Source organism: Budorcas taxicolor, chromosome 1, assembly GCF_023091745.1.
Source record: "Budorcas taxicolor isolate Tak-1 chromosome 1, Takin1.1, whole genome shotgun sequence".
NCBI lineage: Eukaryota > Metazoa > Chordata > Mammalia > Artiodactyla > Bovidae > Budorcas > Budorcas taxicolor.
The window spans coordinates 141068677-141090566 of NC_068910.1; positions in this window are offsets into that span (position 1 = coordinate 141068677).

Here is a 21890-nt window from a genome sequence, read left to right on the forward strand (position 1 = left end):
CTTAGCAGCAGCAGCAGCAGCGTCATGCCTTGGCAGGCAAATTTTTTACTACTAAGCCACCTAGGAAGTCCTAAGGAGGTCCACTGAACTGAACATTGTCGCACAATCGGGTCTGACTCTTCGCGATCTCATGGACTGTAGCCCGTCAGGTTCTTCTGTCCATGGAATTCGCTAGGCAATAGTACTGGAATGGGTTGCCATTTCCTTCTCCAAGGAGGTCCACAGTTATGTGAAGAAAAAAAAAAAAAAGTTACGTAACAACTACCGATGGCCATATGTTTCAGTATCCACCACCAGGTGGAGCTAGATAAAACTTTTTAGAGATGTTTTCCACACAACCTTTATCAAAAAAGAAATAGATGATGCGTATGATGTGATTTTCCTGTTCTAAATTCTTCATTTTGGCTGTTTTCTTTGATAATTTTAGTAAATTCATCTCAGTAGGGATGGCAGCCTGCCGGATTTGAGGGATTCCTCAATTTTACCCAAATCCTCTTGCAACCAAGAAGGACTGCATGGCGTCTTCCCGCATCCTCTGCTCTACCTCTTCTCTGAAGTACTTAGATAATGGTATTTGATACAAGTTTCCTAAACTGTTTTTCATATGTGAAAACCCCTCACCAAATGGAAGATACTAACTACTTTATGAGAACTTAGCACTAGGTCTCCTGGAGCCAAAGGATTGATAGAGTTAACCCTTGTGACATCACCCTGCTCCTTCATCATCAGCTCATCATAGAATTGTGCGCGAGAATCGTGCCTGATCTGATCCTGAGAGCGCTTCTCTCACCTGGCTTTTATTTATTTATTTATTTAATTGGAGGCTAATTACTTTACAATATTGCAGTGGTTTTGCCATGCATTGACATGAATCAGCCGTGGATATACATGTGTCTCCCATCTTGAATCCTCTTCCCAACTCCCTCCACAATCCCATCCCTCTGGGTTGTCCCAGTGCACCAGCTTTGAGTGCCCTGTTTCATGCCGTGAACTTGGGACTGGTCATCTATTTCACATATGATAATATACATGTTTCAATGCTATTTTCTCAAATCATCCCATCCTCGCCTTCTCCCACTGAGTCCCAAAGTCTGTTCTTTGTATCTGTGTCTCTTTTGCTGTCTCGCATATAGAGTCATCATTACCATCTTTCTAAATTCCATATATATGCGTTAATATATGGTATTGGTGTTTTTCTTTCTGGCTTACTTCACTCTGTATAATAGGCTCCAGTTTCATCCACCTCATTAGAACTGATTCAAAGGCATTCTTTTCAATAGCTGAGTAATATTCCATTGTATATATGTACCACAGCTTTCTTATCCATTTGCCTGCCGATGGACATCTAGGTTGCTTCGATGTCCTGGCTATTATAAACAGTGCTGTAATGGACATTGGGGTACATGTGTCTCTTTCAATTCTGGTTTCCTCGGTGTGTCTGCCCAGCAGTGGAATTGCTGGGTCATATGGCAGTTCTAGTTTCAGTTTTTTAAGGAATCTCCACACTGTGCTCCATATTGGCTGTACTAGTTTGTATTCTCACCAACATTGTAAGAGGGTTCCCTTTTCTCCACATCCTCTCCAGCATGTATTGTTTACAGACTTTTTGATAGCAGCCATTCTGACTGGTGTGAGATGGTACCTCATTGTGGTTTTAATTTGCATTTCTCTGATAATGAGTGATGTTGAGCATCTTTTCATGTGTTTGTTAGCCATCCGTATGTCTTCTTTGGAGAAATGTCTGTTTAGCTCTTTGGCCCATTTTTTGATTGGATCATTTATTTTTCTGGTATTGAGCTGCATGAGCTGCCTGTATATTTTGGAGATCACCTGGCTTTTAAAAGTGCTTTGCCAAAACCCTTTGGGAATCTCCAGGAGCTTTTTAGAGCATGAGCCACCTCCTCTCTTTGTATGGCCTTGCAATCAACCTCTCTCTGCTCCAAACTCTGATGTTTCAGTTTGCTTGGCATCACTGTAGCACTCTTAGAACTTGAGAATGTGATAATTTGACCTACACATACATACTACATGTGTCAAAAATTAAGTTAAGGCTTTCTTTCTTGTTAAGACAAAGAAAACAAAAAAACCTGACTAAGAGAGATAATTTCTTTGTCAAAGATTTCAGTCTAAAGTTTCCCTGCCTGAGAGCTAGGACCAGTCCAGCCATTCAATTGACCATTCTAGTTAATGACTGAGACTGGTTCCCCAGGGGAAAAACTGGAAGGGCTTTTTAGCCCAGCTTAATATCCAGGACCAGTGGAAAAGTCTAGGCCCAAGTCCTGGGAACAATCTGAGGCTTATTTCCTCCTATAATTTCTACTTAAGAAAATTGAAGCAGGCCATATGCAGGATTTCAGTAGAGAAAACTGGAAAATAGAGAGCGTAGGTATACCATTACACAAAAAGGATCCCAAGAGACTGGGAAATTTGGCACTTGAAGGGTTACAATATATACTATAAGCCTGACCAGATAGACACCAAACTTAGACTCATGAATACCAAAAATTGAAGTGATTTAGAAATCATATTGCGGTGATTTCAAAACAGAATATGAGATTATGGCTTCAAAGAGCCATACTTCGAAGCTCATCTGAGAGCTTCATCTGAGAGCTTACTCAGATGAGAAATATATTGCCTGCCATATCAGTAAACAAAGGATGTCCCAGTCTTCAGCAGTTGCAGCCACTTCCCAGGTGAGCCCTGAGGGAACTCAGGAAGATAAGAATGTATGCCATCTAGCAGCCATCAGACTGCAGACACTCCCAATGGTGAACCCTGAGGAAACTCCGGATATGAAAATATAGGATCCTGGCCCTGGATAGCTAAAGTGTATATCAAAGGAATGACTTCAATGAGCCTAGACTCTTGCATCTCCTCATACATAGAGCAGAGCTAAATTCCTTAACTCAAGATATGTAGTTTTCTTTAATTAATCATAATCTTTTGACGTTCAGACTATGCACCCTTTGTTGCAAAACTCTTATATAGCCTGGCTGCCCTCCTTACCTCCTTTCAGCATTACTTGAGATGCTGCCTCCTGGCCTCAAAGTCTTAAAATTTTTTGCCAAATAAAACTCTCAACTTTTATGTTATCAATATTTTTTTTAGTTGACACAGAGAAGTTAGGATAGTGGAGAGAGGGTTGACTGACTGGTAAGTTTCTCTAACTCAACTAAGGTGAATTTCCTTTTGGTGTTTTTTAATTTATTGTATTTAAGTTATTATATTTTCATGAAGGATTTCTTTGTACTTTGAATGTAATATCCAAAAAAATCACTGCCAAGATCAATATCAAGCTTATTCCTTATGTGTTATACCAGTAGTCTTATGGTTTCAGGTCTTACATTTAATAAGTATTTAATCCATTTTGTATAGTCCATGTTGCAATCAAGTTTGCATATAGTGTAAGAATGAAGGCTTCTGAGGTCTTCCTGATCTTTTTTATTCTACACAGAGTAGTCATGGCCAAAGGGACTCCTCTTGGTGCTAGGATGGCTTATGAGGACTCTCACATTTGCACTGGTGCCAGTGTCCGATGTGTCGGAATCTATGAAGTGGTCATGGAACTGAAGCCTGGAGTATAGGCATGAATGAGAAGACTGTGCCTCTAAGGTCTAGTGCATCGGGGGCACTAGAGCCCACCCAAGGTGGCTCCATCTTAGCACTGGTAATGGTGTGAGAGGTGCAAACAATTATGGAGTGGTCACATGGAGCTGAGCTGTAGAATATGAGTGTGAACAGATCCATAGCAGCTCTAGGGTCTGGGAGACAGACACTCCTTCTGCAGCCACAGCTCCAGTCACTGGGCGCAAGGCATGACGAGTGGGCATGTGTGGAGCTACCACAGCTCCAGGTGCTGAAACATGGGAACTTCTGCTATAGCGGTGGCCCCAGTGTCTGAGGTTGAAATCAGGGTCTGGCGCACAGGTGTGTGAGAGCAACTGTGGTTCTGGAGCCAGGATCTGGAATGTGAATGTACATAGAGTCCAGGATGTGTTGGGTTTGGGGTTGAAGGCAACTCAACACCATGGTGGGCTACAGTGGCTTCTTCTTGGGGGTTGTAGCATTATCCCTTCTCAGGGTGTTTTAGGCAGTGATGTTGTTGTTCTGTCACTAAGTATTATCTGACTCTTTGCAACCTCATGGACTGCAGCATGCCAGGCTCCTCTGTCCTCCCAGAGTTTGTTCAAACTCACATCCACTGAGTCTGTGATGCTATCTAACCATCTCATCCTCTGCCACCCCATTCTCCTTTTGCCTACAATCTTTCCCAACATCAAGGTCTTTTCCAGTGAGTCCCCTCTTTGTATCATGTGGCCAAAGTATTGAAGCTTCAGCTTCAGGATCAGTCAGTCCTTCCAATGAATATCAGGGTTGATTTCCTTTAGGATTGACTGATTTGGTCGCCTTGCTGTCCAAGGGACTCTCAAAAGTCTTCTCCAGCAATGTAGTTTGAAAACATCAATTCTTCAGCCTTCAGCCTTCTTTATAGTCCAGCTCTCACATCCATACATGACTACTGGTAAAACCATAGCTTTGACTATACAGATCTTTGTTAACCAAGTGATGTCTCTGCTTTTTAATATGCTGTGTTGGTTTGTCATATGTCTCCTTCCAAGGAGAAAGCATATTTTAATGACATGGCTGTAGTCACTGTCTACAGTGATTTTGGAGCCCAAGAAAATAAAATCTGTCACTGCTTCCATTTTGGTCCAGTGGTGAAAGCTGCCACTTTTCTCCATGGAGCAAGTCACTAAAGTCTGTGCCAACAAACTCTACTGAGTCCTCCATGGAGAAGGCTATAGGGAGTCTTTAGCTGTCAGAGCAGTTGTTGAGGTCCTCTATGGAAGAGACTGCTGGGGTTTTCTATAGAGCAGGGGGCCCCAGAGGCACCTGCTGTAGAGCTGACACTGACAGCTTCCACTCCACTATGGCCCCTCCACAGGTGCTCAATAGTTGTCTTCGCATGGCTTAACCATGCTGATCTCCCCAGTGATCCCTTCTGTGTGGTTATTCTATTTTCTGCCCTACTGAGTTTTTGTATGTTCTTATTGAGACTCCTGTGTCTTCCCAAGACTATTTTCATATGTTTAGCTATCTAATTGATTTTTGTGTGTGTGTGAACGGATGAAAGTTGGTAATCACCCCCACTGCCATTTTGTTAAAATCACCACTCCTTACTCTATTTTTAGTTATCATGATTATTTGACTGGTTTTATCATCCTTACTATTTTATTTGTTAACTTTTATTTGTATATTTTCGGCTTACTCTTAACATGGCTCTTGGTTCATGGTATACCTCATGAATATATGTAGAATATGAAATATCCAGTGCCTGACATATAGTAGACACTCAACAAATGTTTGCATACAATTTGTTTGAATGAAACATTATAATGTATGGCAATGAATGTCCTTCTCCCTTCAGCTTTAAGAGTCATTTCTTTTAATCGCCTAAAGCTGGCTTAGCTAATATACCTGTTCTAAATGTTCACTTGCATATAGAAATAGAGAGTCTATTCCTGGAGTAACTTCATAGGCTCACGAGGGCAATAGCTTTGCCTAGAGCACATCACTGACATTTATTCACAGAAGGAAACCACCCTAGCATTAGAATGAGCTGAGCAAGTCGTAGGTGTTGCAAATTAGGACTCCAGTTGGGAAACCCACACAGCACACACCAACAAAAAACCCTGTAGCCAGTCTTAAGCTAAATGAACAGATGTGTGTGGGGAATTCCTTAAATAGCAAGGGTGGGTTGTAAGTTTAGACTGTGACATCTCGTCTGCGTGCTATGGAGGTGTGGATATGGAAAGAAAACTAAAGCATAAGTACAGGACATTTTAGGTTGGCATATGATGGTAGGAAGAACCGGATATCCAACATTTAGAGAATATTATACTTCCCTTGGCAAAACACTTAGATAAACAAAAAAATAGGTGAGTGAACATCACACACCCATACACACACAAACTAGACTTATATCATGCTTCTTTCCCTATTGTAAAACAAACAAACAAGCTGGATTTATTTGGATTACCAGTGCAAAATAAAAGGTAAGAAACTACAAAAGTACATACAATTGGAAGTTAAAAGAATGTAGTCTTTTTTTTTTTTTTTTCCTTTCAGAGGAGAATTTGATGTATTGTGTTCTGAGAATCAAGGTATGTGTATATCTTGGAATTAAGGGAAGAAAATAAGATCCTCGACTCTCACCATTTCGTTCTATGCCCCAGTTGTATAACTGGTCCTGCTCATCACTGTACTGTTAGGCATCACCCAATTAGAGTTCCCAGTTGCCCCAAAAGAAAACACTTTTACCTAGAGTCACAGTAAGGTTTCCCATGAACTTGAACCTGAACCTACTACCTGATTTCTTTCATCTGCTTATGTCAATAGATCAAAAGGCAAAGTAAATAACTGATGTAATAAGGGTGCAATCAGCTCAGATTTGAAGAAGGCAATGGTAACCCACTCCAGTAATCTTGCCTGGAAAATCTCATGGATGGAGGAACCTGGTGGGCTGCAGTGCATGGGGTCACAGAGAGTGACTTCACTTTCATGCATTGGAGAAGGAAATGGCAACCCACTCCAGTGTTCTTGCCTGGAGAATCCCAGGGATGGCAGAGCCTGGTGGGCTGCCATCTATGGGGTCACACAGAGTCGGACACAACTGAAGCAACTTAGCAGCAGCAGCTCAGATTATCTGAAGTGATGGTTTCTGCTAGCTAATGCTTTCAATCCTAAAGGAAATCATTCCTGAATACTCACTGGAAGGACTGATGCTGAAGCTGAAGCTCCAATACTTTGGCCACTCGATGCAAAGAGCTGACTCTTTGGAAAGGATCCTGATGCTGGGAAAGATTGAAGGCAGGAGGAGAAGGGGATGACAGAGAACAAGACGGGTGGATGGCATTACCAACTCAATGAACATGAGTTTGAGCGAGCTCCAAGAGATAGTGAAGGACAGTGAAGCCAGGCGTGCCACAGTCCATGGGGTCGCAAAGAGTCAGATGTGACTGAGCAACTGAACAACAACAGTGTTGGCAGGGAGGAGTATGTTTGGAACTGGTTTATTGCTTTCCTATCCAGTAATGGTAGTTATCAGACAACAGCAGCAACTGCAGCCTGGAAAGACAACTAAGAAATTAGACCTTCAGGATTAGCAACTCAGAATAGCCAAAATGCTGGCTGAAGGTGAGGAAACACTATAATGAATAGATGGAGGGAAAGAAGATGATGACAAACACAGCCTCACTACTGCAGCAAGGACTGGAGTATATTTCAATAACTAAGTTGCCTTAAATCTTAACATCTTAAGTGGCACTATGCGGCCAACATTTAGAATGAGACTTGGTGACAGATTGGAAAAAAAAGAAAAGGCAAGCTGTTCTCACAAAAGTGAAAACTCCAGATCGTGGTACGGAGACCTGAGAGATGTACAGGGTGGTTTCCATCAGATTTTATTTATTGTCCATTTCGTATCCTATCAGCCTCACCTCTCTCCTGCTATAGTCATAACTGCATAGGCTTACAGCTTCACACAGGGGAAATTTAACAGTATCTTGTCTCATAACCACACTGTACTTTTCTTGCCTCCCATCTTGGAGTCTTTTTATCATGTTGGAAAAGAGAAGTTGTGGTACTCCCCTTAAGCCCACCAGAGGTGTGGGTAGTTTGACAATTTTGGAAAATACTTGTTCAATAGGAAATGAGTTACTTAATGAGAAAAAAGCTTTTCTTTCTTTTTCTGCATGAAGCGGCTATTCTGATATGTAAAACTACATATCAAAACTAAAAATGGTTTCTCAGAGGATAGTCCCTAGGGGTTGACAAATCAGCCACATTTAGTGGTGAACCACTTAATAATATACCCTTGCATCACCTCTCCCTCTTTTCTTTCTACCCTCCCTCCTTCTTGTCCATTGTCCCTTATTCTTATTACATAGGGTCCTTCTCCCTGGTAAAGGAATAGCTAAAATCCTTTTAATATGTTTCACTTTCCTGAGGAACCCAAGCAATGACACATGGGCAGTGTCGTTAGCCAATTTCCACAAAGAGTAGCTGAAAAATGTTTTCATCTCACCTGGAGACAGAGAGCTTTGGAGTCCTATCAAAGTCGACCCTTATTTTAAAGTTTGTTTTTCTTGTTTTTTTTTTTTTTTTTTTTTTTTTACTTTTGGTAAAGTGAAGTCCATTATGGCATTACCAATAAATTGTTTTTTTTTTTTCCTTGAACTAATTTTAGGAAAATCTACATTGAAATTACATCTGATACAATTCCCCCAAATAAGTTCCTAACTTGGCTCTGCCATTTATTTTAGTTTAAGATTGCTCCCACCCTTATATTAAAGTGAAAAAAAATAGATAGATTTACAAATGAGGCTTCAGAAGAAGGAGAAAGGTGAGAAGGAGGTAATTGTTAACTGAATAGTCCAAAAGATGTATAAAGCAGTGTAATCCCTTACTGTCAGAGCTATCTGGCTCTGCAAGTAACTGAACTAAATCAGGGAAGTCTCAGACGAGATAGTCATCATCACCACAATGATAAAGTCTATTAGGTGAGTGTAGCTAACAAAAGAGATCTTCTAAGAGGAAGGGCTCTATGAAATTTAAATCTCTGTATAGCTTAAATTTGTTGCTACTATAACTATTCTCAGCCTAGAGATTCTTAGCTTCTCTCTGTGGGATCTACAGAGAGGCAATGTGTGATTACAGGGGAGGTGTAAAATTTGAGATTTGTGTCTTAATCTTCCTCTGTTACTTCCTGCTTGGTCTAAACCATATCCTTTCATTGCTCAGAGCCTCAGATTCTTCATGGGTAGAATGAGACTCATAGTAAAAACTACAGTACATACTCCCTACAGGGATGTGAAAATCACTAAAAGAGTGTTTGTCAAAGCACTTTAATAACTCTCAAGAGCAAGATAAATATTAATTGCTATTAATATTCTCCCTAATCATCCTATTAAGACATCTTCCTGGTTTAAGAGGTGATTATTCTGCATTATACTTGACTAAAGCAAATTAGAAAGCATCACTACGAACAAAGCTAGTGGAGGTGATGGAATTCCAGTGGAGCTATTTCAAATCCTGAAAGATGATGCTGTGAAAGTGCTACACTCAATATGCCAGCAAATTTGGAAAACTCAGCAGTGGCCACAGGACTGGAAAAAGTCAGTTTTCATTCCAATCCCAAAGAAAGGCAATGCCAAAGAATGCTCAAACTACCACACAATTGCATTCATCTCACATGCTAGTAAAGTAATGCTCAAAATTCTCTAAGCCAGGCTTCAGCAATACATGAACCATGAACTTCCAAATGTTCAAGCTTGTTTTAGAAAAGGCAGAGGAACCAGAGCTCAAATTGCCAACATCCGCTGGATCATGGAAAAAGCAAGGGAGTTCCAGAAAAACATTTGTTTCTGCTTTATTGACTATGTCAAAGCCTTTGACTGTGTGGATCACAATAAACAGTGGAAAATTCTGAAAGAGATGGGAATACCAGACCATCTGATCTGCCTCTTGAGAAATTTGTATGCAGGTCAGGAAGCAACAGTTACAATTAGACATGGAACAACAGACTGGTTCCAAATAGGAAAAGGAGTACGTCAAGGCTGTATATTTGCATCCTGCTTATTTAACTTCTATGCAGAGTACATCATGAGAAACGCTGGATTGGAAGAAACACAAGCTGGAATCAAGACTGCTGGGAGAAATACCAATAACCTCAGATATGCAGATGACACCACCTTTATGGCAGAAAGTGAAGAAGAACTCAAAATCCTCTTGATGAAAGTGAAAGTGGAGAGTGAAAAGGTTGGCTTAAAGCTCAACATTCACAAAACAAAGATCATGGCATCCGGTCCCATCACTTCATGGGAAATAGATGGGGAAACAGTGGAAACAGTGTCAGACTTTACTTTTTTGGGCTCCAAAATCACTGCAGATGGTGACTGCAGCCATGAAATTAAAAGACACTTACTCCTTGGAAGAAAAGTTATGAGCAACCTAGATAGCATATTCAAAAGCAGAGACATTACTTTGCCGACTAAGGTCCATCTAGTCAAGGCTATGGTTTTTCCAGTGGTCATGTATGGATGTGAGAGTTGGACTGTGAAGAAGACTGAGCACTGAAGAATTGATCCTTTTGAACTATGGTGTTGGAGAAGACTCTTGAGAGTCCCTTGGACTACAAGGAGATCCAACCTGATCATTCTGAAGGAGATCAACCCTGGGATTTCTTTGGAAGGAATGATGCTAAAGCTGAAACTCCAGTACTTTGGCCACCTCATGCGAAGAGTTGACTCATTGGAAAAGACTCTGATGCTGGGAGGGATTGGGGGCAGAAGGAGAAGGGGACTACAGAGGATGAGATGGCTGGATGGCATCACTGACTCGATGGACGTGAGTCTGAGTGAACTCCGGGAGTTGGTGATGGACAGGGAGGCCTGGCGTGCTGTGATTCATGGGGTCGCAAAGAGTCGGACACAACAGAGCGACTGAACTGAACTGAAAGCAAATTACAAATATGTAATTGTCCCCTTGAACTATCAATGAGAAGAGGAAGTAGAATGTTTATCTTCTTCAGGTTGTAACACTGAAGAACACTCTTATCCCCATAGAAAATTAAGATCACTATACCTCATGGGACATTTAGCCCATTGAGAACAGATGCACATAGACAGTTATGAGCTATTTCTTCAAATACTAAATAATTTAATAATAATTTAAAAGTCCTTTAATTCAAACATAGAACACAGCTCATTTCGAGCTGAGAAAAATTTAAAATTAACTTATGAGCAAATAATTTTAGCTTCTCTGGGTTTAAGTCTTGATTAGCTTAAAAATCAAGACATCTTCATAAAGGGAGATATCTGTAGAAGCTGAGAGGAGAGAAGATAGAATGAAGACTGATTGAAAAACGTGCATGGAAACAGTGAACCTTTTCCCCAAACACCTAAGAAAGTGATCATTAGAACAAAAGGGTAAACGAAGAAATAGATTCACAGTTACATGATTAAAATTCAATTAAAGCATTAAAATAATTCAATGGAGAAGCAATAATCTTTACAATAAATGATGTTGGAACTAGATACTCAAAAAAAGAGAAATGAACCTCAACCTCTGCCTAGAATGATATACAAACACTGCTTCAAATGAATAACAAAACTAAGCCTAACAACAAGCTAAAAATACACACTTCTATAAGACAGGATAATAATTTTCTGATCTGGGGATAGGTAAATTTTCATAGGGAAGACACAGAAATGGATAGACATAAAAGAAAAAATATAAATTAGACTTAATTTAAACTTTCTGCTTATAAGAAGATTACATTAAAATTAATGGGCAATACCCACACTTGCAGAAAGTCTAAATGCATGTATATGTATGCTGCTGCTGCTGTTGCTAAGTCACTTCAGTCGTGTCCGACTCTGTGTGACCCCATAGACAGCAGCCCACCAGGCTCCTCTGTCCCTGGGATTCTCCAGGCAAGAATACCGGAGTGGTTTGCCATTTCCTTCTCCAATGCATGCATGCATGCTAAGTCGCTTTGGTCGTGTCCGACCCTCTGCAACCTATGGACAGCAGCCCATCAGGCTCCTCCGTCAACAGGATTCTCTAGGCGAGAATACTGGGGTGGATTGCCATTTCCTTCTCCAGTATACGTATGCATATATATATGTAAATGTATATATGCATATATATGATGAGTATGTATCTAATTTATATCTAGACTATATCAAGAACTCCTATAACTCAATACTAAAAAGTTTTAGCAATACAATGGAGTAAGGGAGGCAAAAATCTTGAAGATATATGCAAATTTCAATGCCAACAAGCATACGAAGAAATTTTTGATATCATTACATGTTAAGAGAACACAAATTAAATTCATAGTGTAATATCACTGCTCACCTGCTAGAATGGCTAAAATTAGCAAGCCTGACAAGACAAAATATTGTATGTGAAACAGTAAGAACTCTCATACATACATTTCTTGTGGGAATATAAAATACCACAATCACTTTTGGAAAAGGTTTAGCAGTTTCTTATATAATTTCAAGCATATACCTATCCTGTAACCATGTATTTATTTATGCAATAGAAATGAGGGTATATTTTGTCTAAGAGGCTTGTACAGAATATTCACAGAAGATTTATTCTTAAAAATTTCAAACTGGAAACAACTTAAAATGTCATGAAGTATACAATGATTTTTTAAAATTGTGGTTTATTATTACAACAGAGTATTATTTAATAACTGAAAAAGAACAAACCACAGATGTATGCCACAGTGTAGGTTAGCCTCACTAAAAGATATTATACTAATCTAACAAAGACAGACACAAAAATCTATCTGTATGACTGTTTATATAAAGTTTTAGAGAAGAGAAAATTTATAATAATAAAAAAGGTTGCCTCTGGCAGAGGAGGCAGGGGAGGAAATGAGAATTGATTGAAAAGGGGCACAAAGAAACTTTCTAGAATGATGGAAATATTTTATATCTTGACTAGAGTGGTGTTTATATATGTACATATGCAAGCGTGCTGCCTCTTCAGTCATGTCCAACTCTGCAATCCCATGGACGAGAGCCTGCCAGGCTCTTCTGTCCATGGGATTCTCCAGGCGAGAATACTGAGGTGGGTGGCCATGCCCTTCTCCAGGAATCTTCTCAAACCAGGGATTGAACCCACATCTCTTACATATCCTGCACTGGTAAGCTGGTTCTTTACCACTAGTACCACCTGGGCTATATGTGTGTGTGTGTGTGTGTGTATTCACATATGTAAGATGTTAATACATACACATAATGTGTAAATTTTAAATTTATGGAAATTATGTCAAATAAATTTGTTTTTAACACAGACAATATTTTAAAATTACTTTTTATACATACAATGCATATTTCATGTAGAATAACAGCAGTACAAATAACTGCTGATTTCTCACTAGAAGACTTTATGGTATTAAAGATGAACAAAACAAAACTGGCTATCTTGAATTCCATATCCCTCAAGATTCATTTTCAGAGACAAAAAATCAGAGAATTTGTTTCCAGCTGACCTACACTATTAAAAACTTTCCAAAATGCTAACTGAAATTATTCAGGCTGAAAAGAAGTTACCAGATGGAACTCTGGATGAACAGGAAGAAATAAAGAACACAGAATAGATACATATCTGGGTAAATACAAAAATACTTTTTAAAAAGTGTCTTATTTTCACATGCAGTTTTAAATTTAAAATACTGTTTGTCTCTTGTTACCAGTAGGGGATTGATTCTAGGACTGACCTCAGTTTCCCAAATCCACAGACGAAGTCCCACAGATCTCCCTCCTTCCTGTATATGATGTTCCACCTCTGTGGATTCAGCAAGCTGTGGGTCATCTGCTACTGTAGTGTTTACCGAAAAAAATCTGCCGGTAAGCAGACTGGTGCAAGTCAACCTGTGTTGTTCAAAGGTCAACTGTACTATTAACCATGTGAAATAATTGTATATTATAATGTATACTGTGTTTGTGTGCTCAGTCTTGTCCAACTCTGCAACACTATGGACTATGGCCCACCGGGCTCCTCTGTCCATGGGATTTTCCAGGCAAGAATACTGGAGTGGGCTGCCATTTCCTTCTTCAGGTCGTCTTCCAGGCTCAGGGATTGAACCCATGTCTCCTGCATTGGCAGGCAGATTCTTTACCCCTGAGCCACCTGAGAAGCCTGATGCATACTGTATGTGGAAGCTAAGTGTAAGATAATTTAGAGCATAAATGCTAGGAAAAGGCAAAATGTAATTATATTAAGATTACATAAAGTAATATTATGTAATATTATTTGAAGATAAACTGCAAATACTTAAAGAAATTTATTGTAACCTCTAGAGCAAAAGCTTTAAAAAATACAAAATTATATAGCTAAAAAAGCAATTCAGAGGATGAAAAAGAATGCTCATGCCCATCCCCACAAAAAGGTAGAAGAGAAAGACTAAAGGAACAAAGAATAAATAAGATAAATGGAAACCTCAAATCATGTCTATAATTACATTAAATGATAATGAACTAAACACTTCAATTAAAAGGCAAAGATTAAAAAAACTGAATCTTAAAAAGACCCAACCATATGCTGTTCGCAAGAAACACACTTTAAATATAGAGCACAGATTGTTGACAATAATAAGATAAAAAAGATATATCATGCAACATTAAATGTGAGAAAGCTGGCATGGCTATATTGATATCAAAGTAGACCTTAAAATATAAAGTATTATTGGAGATAGAGGGATATTTTATAATGAAAAAAATCAGTCAGGAAGACAGTAATCCCAAATATGTATTCACCTATTAAGAAAGAAAGAGACAGAATCCTTGGATGTTCATGTGACTTGAGGCAATGCTGGAAATTTCTGCAGCTGTATATCAATAATGTAGTACTTCAGTCTCAAATTGAAAAGCAAAGACTTAGGACAGCAAAGTGAAGAGATAGTAGAAATCTATGCATCTACCCACTTGTTTATTCTATTCAACCATTTGTCCTATCTCACTGGGTCTTACTCTAAACTTCCAGTTTTAAGCAAATTACAATTTTTAGTCTGAAGCATCCTACTCAAAACAGTGAAAAATAAATATACAATTTATAAGTTAAATTAATAAAATAAACATAATCTTGCAAATATATTAGAAAATTAGTCCTTATTAGCAGATTCTAAGGAATTTGGAAATGTCTGAGTCATCTGCTGCAGCAAACCTAATACTGAGGAAATATTAAACTTTTTCTAGGACCCTCATTGGAAGAATATAAAACTTATGATCTTCAAAGATGATATTTTAGATTTTTCCTTTGGAATGTTTTTATTGTAGATAAACCAGTCTCAGAGATACCTTGAGTAAAACAGAGATACTTTATAAAAACCGAGTTTATTCTTTTTTTCACTATGAAATATTTATTATGATTTTCTAAATAAAATCAGTGCATGGTATCACTTAAAAGTAATATCTTATTACATCTAAAATTAACAATTATTTCAACACTGAAGTGATTATTTATTAAAATAAACTACCATATTAATACATCTTGTATTCAAATTCCCAAATTGCCACATTATTGTTTCTTTACCCTTGTTGCCTTAGTTCAGGCTACTACAACAAAGTACAATATACTGAATGACTTCTTAAAAAAACAGAAATTTATTTTTAATGGTTCTGGAAGCTGGAAAGTCCAAGTTCAAGACACTTGCAGATTTGGTGTCTGGTGAGGGTCAGAACCCGCTTCATGGTTCATAAATGGCCGGCTGTCTTCTTGCTGTATCCTCACATGCCAGGAGGAGTGAGAGGGATGTCTGGAAAAACCTCAGTTTGTTCTTTAAATGACTACTCTGATACCCTCGCCTCTAAGTACACCTCTCTTATCACATCCAGTTGTGAAAAACTCTTTCTTCATGTACCTTCTTCTCTTTTAATCTTCCTTTTATCTGCTACTCTGTGTTGTAATTTTTTTCTTTCTTCATTTATTAACTCAACCAATGATATGCTTCTTGAAGATAAGTTTCATGCTTTACACAAATTCATCATGTCTTGTTTAGTCCCTGCTTGAGTGAATGTTGAAATACATTGCTGTGCTTAGTCACTCAGTCATGTCTGATCCTTTGCGACCCCATGGACTGTAACCCACTAGTCTCCTCTGTCCATGGAATTCTCCAGGAAGAATACTGGAGTGGGTTGCCATGCCCTCTTCCAGGGGATCTTCCCAACCCAGGGATCGAACCCAGGTCTCCCACATTGCAGGCTTGAATCAAATCAGATGAAATCTAATCAAATTAGTGACAATATTGATCTTTTTTCAAAGCAACTATTAGGATGTATGCATAGAGTTAAGTTTTTCAAATTCAAAGCAATAGAGACTCTCTTTAGCTCCTTTAAATACAGTGAGTTTATTTTATTTTATTTATTTTTTATTTGTTTAGTTTATTTTAGACTTATGAATTAGTATATGACAAAAGTTCTCAGATGAACCTGGAATAGTTGTTGCTCAAAAACTCTAGGTATGGAGTTACCTACTGACATCAGTAGGAGCAGGGGTTCATAACTTTACTTTATGGATCTACTGTTAATATGTCTGTATAATATGGATCATATGTTAATATGAATTTAAGTTGGAGACATTAAAAAATTAAAGCACTAACATGATTGAAAATACTCAAGTATTCTCCACTCAGACTTAACAACTAATAGCATTGTCATATTTGTTTCAGCCTCTTTTTTTTGCTAGCAAAACATTACGGACAAAACAACACATTTTCAAGCATTCTCAATCCTATTTTTCTTCCTCTTCTCCATCAACTAATCATTAATGTGGATTTAAAGTGTACCATTCTATATGCTTTTACTTATTTACATATAAATGCATATATTCATAATCTATATATATTTTCTGCATTTTAGCTTTTTGGGGAGATTATGTTATATTAATTACTAATGTATTTGAACGTGTTTTTTTACCACCTTAGTTGTTTTATCTCTGTGTGTGTTAGTCACTCAGTCCTGTCCTACTCTTTGTGACCCTATGGACTGTAGCCCACCAGGCTTCTCTGTCAATGGAGCACTCCAGGAAAGAATACTGAAGTAGGTTGCCATTTCCTCCTCCAGAGGATCTTCCTGAGCCAGGAATCAAACCCAGGTCTCCTGCATCGCAGACAGATTCTTTACAGTCTGAGCCACAAGGGAAGACTTCCCTTGCGTAGGGGCTTCCCTGCTGACTCAGACAGTAAGCAATCTGCTTGCAGTGTGGGAGGTCTGGGTTCAAGCCCTGGGCGTGCAAGATCACCTGAAGAAGGGAATGGCTGTTAACTCCAGTATTTTTGCCTGGCGAATTCCATGAGCAGAGGAGCCTGGCAGGCTACAGTCTGACTATGTGTTTTCTCTAGACCATGCTTTCTTCTCCCTCCCTTCTGCCTTCTATTGAACTGATAGAATTGTCTTTTTATCTGGACTATCAATATTTATCAATATACTATTTTAAAGTTAAATACTTATATCATTTCAGTGACATATACTACATTTTAATACACCTAAAATATTGTTTAATGTGTCTTTTTTCTAAATAAAGAAAAGATGTGTCCACTTTAACAAACTTTATTATTCTTCTCCAATCTTTTACAATGCTTACTATTTTAATTGCACCTCATTTTTTACACATGCAAAAATTATTTAAAAATTTACATTTAATACTTTGCTTCTATATTAATATATTTTATTTAATTCTTTGTTCATATTTGCTGCTTGCATATTACTGCTTATTTCTGGGTTTACTTTTTTCCTGATTAAGTATACTTCTATTTACAAATTCCATGGACAATGTTTTCACTTAGCTTTTTTTTGGTAGTGTTTTTATTTCATCCAGAAATTTGAATTATGGTTTACCTGCATGACAGTTCACTTTTTCCTTAAGTGCTTTGATAATATTATTCAAAAAGTCAGCTAGCTTCAATTTTTGGTGATAAGAAGTTCACTGGCAGTCATATTGTTCAGTTCTAAGTCATATCCAATCGCAACCCGTGGACTGCTGCATGCCAGTCTTCCCTGTCCACCACCTCTGGGAGTTTGCTCAGAGTCATGTCCATTGAGTTGGTGATGCTATCTATTATCTCATCTTCCGTCGCTTTCTTCTTCTTTTGCCCTCAATCTTTCCCAACATCAGGGTCTTTTCCCATGAGAGGCTCTTTGCATTAAGTGGCTGAAGTATTGCAGTTCAACTTCAATATCAGTCCTTCCAATGAATATTCAGGATTGATTTCCTTTAAGATTGACTGGTCATAAGTACTCATTTTTATATCATTGTCTTGTTCTTTTTTTCTTTTTATAGGTTTTCTGAGCACTTAAAACCCATAAATATGCTTATTTTAAAATTTCTTTCTACTTTTTTTTCTTCTCTGTGATTCCAGATATATATTTTTTCCTATGTGTGAGTCTTGTCTGCTTTCTACTTTCATGTATGTAACAACATTTTCAGTGGTAAACTTCCTAGGGAGTCTTGTGCAAATTCCAACCGCTGGACATTCCCCTATGGGACAGTTTTGTAGTCGCCTCTCTTAGGCCTCATGGGAAAGTTGGTCAACTTTTATATCAGTTCTAGCTGGAGTTCTTCCAAATACCTCAGGTGGTATATAATTGGGTTGCATACAAGTATAGGACTAAGATCTCAATCTCTTATGGGTCATAGGTCTTTTTGCCTATGAACTCAAGACCCATTGCTCAGTGAGAAGCGATTTCAGAGATTTTAAGATGCTACACATATACAAAGAAACAATTATTTTGCTTCCAGTTTATACTAAGAGCTCAGATACAGTCTTCACTGTATGTGAGGATTGAAGTCTTGATCATTTTATTTTTTACTTGTTTTTATGGTAACATAATTGCTTTACCATATTGTTCTGGTTTCTGCCATACATCAACATGAATCAGTCACAGGCATACACATGTCCCCTCCCTCTTGAACCTCCCTCCCATCTCTCACCCCATCCCACCCCTCCAGGCTGTCACACAGCACCAGGTAGAGCACCCCTTGTCATACTGCAAATTCCTACTGGCTATCTGTTTTACATCGGGTAATGTATAAATTTCCATGCTAATCTCTCAATTCATCCCAAATTCTCCTTCCCACACTGTATCCACAAGTCTATTCGCTATGTCTGTGTATACATTTTTGCCCTTCAAATAGGTTAATCAGTACCATCTTTCTAGATTCCATACACATGCATTAATATACAATATTTGTCTTTCTCTTTCTTACTCCACTTTGTACAATAGGCTCTAGGTTCATCCACCTCATTCAGTTCAGTTCAGTTGCTCAGTCGTGTCCGACTCTTTGAGACCCCGTGAATCGCAGCACACCAGGCCTCCCTGTTCATCACCAACTCCCGGAGTTCACTCAGACTCATGTCCATCGAGTCAGTGATGCCATCCAGACATCTCATCCTCTGTCATCCCCTTCTCCTCCTGCCCCCAATCCCTCCCAGCATCAGAGTCTTTTCCAATGAGTCAACTCTTCGCATGAGGTGGCCAAAGTACTGGAGTTTCAGCTTCAGCATCATTCCTTCCAATGAACACCCAGGACTGATCTCCTTTAGAATGGATGGGTTGGATCTCCTTGCAGTTCAAGGGACCCTCAAGAGTCTTCTCCAACACCACACTTCAAAAGCATCAATTCATTGGCTCTCAGCTTTCTTCACAGTCCAACTCTCACATCCATACATGACCACAGGAAAAACCATAGCCTTGACTAGACGGACCTTTGTTGGCAAAGTAATGTCTCTGCTTTTCAATATGCTGTCTAGGTTGGTCATAACTTTTCTTCCAAGGAGTAAGCGTCTTTTAATTTTATGGCTGCAGTCACCATCTGCAGTGATTAATGTGTTCTTTCTAAAAGCTAACATTCCATTGTATATTTGTACCATAGTTTCCATATCCATTCATCTGTCGATGGACATCTAGGCTGCTTCTATGTCTTAGCTATAGTAAAAAATGTTGCAATGAACACTGGAGTACATGTGTTTTTTTCAATTATAGTATTCTCTGGGTATATGCCCATTAGTGGGATTGCCAGGTCATATGGTAGTTCTACTCCTAGTTTTTTAAGGAATCTCCATACTGTTCTCTATAGTGATTGCATCAATTTACATTCCCACCAATAGTGCAAAAGTGTTCCCTCTCCTCCACATCCTCTCCAGAGTTTATTGTTTGTAGATTTTTTAATGACAGACATTCTGACTGGTGTGAGGTGATACCTCATTGTAGTTTTGATTTGCATTTCTCTAATAATGAGTGATGTTGAGCATATTTTCATTTTGGCATGTTGCATTAAAAATTCAAGTCACTAAGGCATATAACCTTATTCTCCCAGAAGCAACATGGTTCAACTCTTGCTAATAGCTATGGCTTTGGGATTATTATTAATGCCATTATTAGTTTTTGTTTCTGGCATCTAGATATGTTCTTTTCTTGCTTTACAGGCTGCTTTTAATTATTTAAAATGCATTAGTCAGCATTACTATGTGTTCAAAGTAAGAGCAAGAGCTTCTGCTCTATTAAATCTGTGCTTTAACCCAGCAGTCTGTCTCCTCTATTCCCTTAGCTTGCTTCTTTTAGTTTATGCTGGACCACATCATATGCTAGCAAACAGTTTATGGATTCGATGCTTTGGGGCCAGTCTGTGTTACTGAGCTGACTCAAAGAACAACCCAAATCGGCTTCTTTTAGTAGAGGTGCTAGGTTGGGACTTGGAAAAGTAATAGGCCTGGTAGGTACTATTATTAACATATTTTGTATAGTCTGTAACGTAAAACTCTACTACAATCTACTACTCATTGTGAAATGAGTAGTAGATTGGATATCACTTAAGAAATGAGTCTCACATAATAGATGGGCTTAGTCCCTCAGTCGTATCTGACTCTTTGCAACCCCATGGACTGTAGCCCACCAGGCTCCTCTGTCCATGGGGATTCTCCAGGCAAGAATACTGGAGTGGCTTGCCATGCCCTCCTCCAGGGGATCTTCCCTACTCAGAGATCAAACCCAGGTCTCCCACATTGCAGGTGGATTCTTTACCACCTGAGCCACCAGGGAAGCCCCACATAATAGATATGCAATAGATATGATAGAGTAAGTACATCAATGAACGAATGGTCTATGTTTTCATATAGGCTCTGTGGTCTTTTGATTTGAGCAAGAACTTCTCTGTTCCTCAACTTTAAAATAGTGAAAATAAAATTGGCTCTGCCTAATTCATGGGTTAGACAAGAGCAGAATCATAAGGAGGCAGAGTATGTGGAAATATATTGAAACTGTGCAATGCTATATAAATGTGATTTATTGCTACTGCTATTGTCATAATATAACAGAAAGTTGCATTTGGATTCTTAAGGCCATTTATGTAGTCTTATTATAGTCTGTGATCTGTAATGACAAAATAATAAAGCGTATTAATCATCAAGCCATTCTTGATTGTATTTCATTAAAATAATACGTCATTGGTGTCAAAAATAAAGAAACAACCATAAGAATCACATTGATTGAAATGTGACGAGACGGCCTCACATTTGTGAAGAAAACTTAGTCTTTGGAACCGGATTTCTTTGGTTTTCAAGTACTAGTTCTGCCATTCGATGGTTGCTGGATCTTGAGTAAGTTAGTTTTTCTGAATCTTGGTTATATAACTTTTGGAATGGGGATAATTATACAAGATTCTTATTGTCATAGAAATGGCACGGTGTAGGTCAGTGAGGGCAGGTAGACCCCACTGCCCTTCATCTCCTCTCTCCAGCAAGTACCCTGCTGTTCGCCAATACAATCCTTAGGGCAAATTTTAAAGTTAGAGAGAATGAAAATGTCTACATTGTTGGAAGAAGATACTTTATTTTTTTAAGGGAAAACACCGTTCATAAGCATGACTAAAAGTACATAGCTGTGACTTTTTTGGGTACAGTTTTATCAGTGTAAGCCATCATAAATGTGTTTCAAGAGAAATTATCTGTCAGTAATTATGATTTATGGCCAATCCCTATGGTCTGTTTCATGCAATTAATGTAATTCTCTGAATAACTTTGGAGGCACATATGTAGCCTAGGATTTTCCAGATGGGGGAATGTGCAACACAACACTGTAGTGTGTTATGGACATGACATTGACTATGATTCTGTTACGCTCCCAAGGAAAAACACTATGTTTTTTTAGATTTTCTCTCCTTTACTTCTTCAAAAGATAATATTTTTCACAAAAATAGTTAACATGATATGTCTTTGATCTGCTCTTTAAAATTGGAAAGTAACTATATAATGTATTTGGAGAAGTTCTCTCTGTGCCTTTTATGTGTATGTTTCTCTGCTTTGTTTTGGGTTG